The sequence below is a fragment of the Egretta garzetta genome, unplaced genomic scaffold (assembly GCF_000687185.1).
Source record: "Egretta garzetta isolate BGI_Z169 unplaced genomic scaffold, ASM68718v1 scaffold140, whole genome shotgun sequence".
Taxonomy (NCBI): domain Eukaryota; kingdom Metazoa; phylum Chordata; class Aves; order Pelecaniformes; family Ardeidae; genus Egretta; species Egretta garzetta.
In genome coordinates this window covers 501,791-502,742 of record NW_009258376.1, presented here as the reverse complement: position 1 = coordinate 502,742, position 952 = coordinate 501,791, and the positions used below count along the sequence as shown (strand labels likewise).

The window sequence follows — 952 nt, the reverse complement described above, 5'->3', positions numbered from 1 at the left end:
GGCAAGAAGATCGCACGCGCAAGTCCCCGCGTGCCAAGTAATTCTGCCAACTGCCCCACATCCCCACCCAAACGCCCTCTGGCAAGGCGGGCATCCCAAATAAGGGACACCCAAAGCTTCTCTCTGCCCTTGCTGGGCACCCCGGGCTCCAAGCCTGGGACCACCGGTGCTTCTCCTCCTTGGGCGGCCCGTGGTGGTCACCCCCGCGAGGACGGGTGGACCTTGACCTGGCAAACCCAGAGCCAGGTGGGAAACCAGGGGTGAAAGGCCCCCAAAACACTGCGCTTCCCAGGATTTAAGTTGCAAGAGAAATCAATATCAGATCCCAACTCTGGATACAGCTGAGGAGGGAGAACGCCACGGAGCAACAGGCTCCTCCGAGTCCAGCGGGACACAGGAGAGGAATAAACCTTCTCTTTGCAGCCATCCAAAACACCTCTCAAAATACCAAACTGTCTGCAAAGCCAGTAACGTGAACCTCTGAGACTCAGACTGGAAGCTTTTTCTCCTCATTAAAAATCCTCCCTCTTGATATTCCCGCAATATTTCGTGTATTCAAGAGACTGGACCGGCCACATCTGGCTGGCCGAAAACGGAGCCTGAAGGCATCCCAGGAAGCCGGAGCCGCCCTGGGCCCAGCCTGGTTCCATTCACCATCCCGGATTTTCCGAGTGTTTTGAGTAAATCGCCAAGGAAACTCCACTGCGAGTAAACAGGAATCGCTCGAACCGGGCTGAAACGCGACATAAGGATGGGGGGGTCGGTAAAGCAGACGCCTGCGTGACACGATCAACTTCTATCCCCGATTTGATGTGCGAGCGCCGGAGCAGAATCGAGCTTTGCTAATGCCAGAGATGCAAGGAACCCAATGACCGGCCCTGGTGATGATGTCCTCAGCTCTTTCTGCTGCACGCGAGCCGTCTCTGCCACCAAACCCTGGTCCTGGAGCAGC

General features: G+C 56.6%; 1 protein-coding gene across 1 annotated transcript in view; it reads right to left on the bottom strand.

The window, feature by feature from the left end:
• The window catches only part of LOC118452428 (syntaxin-binding protein 4-like), a 52,428-nt gene that overhangs the window by 40,310 nt on the left and 11,166 nt on the right, over window positions 1-952 (bottom strand). The gene's annotated exons all lie outside the window — the stretch shown is intronic.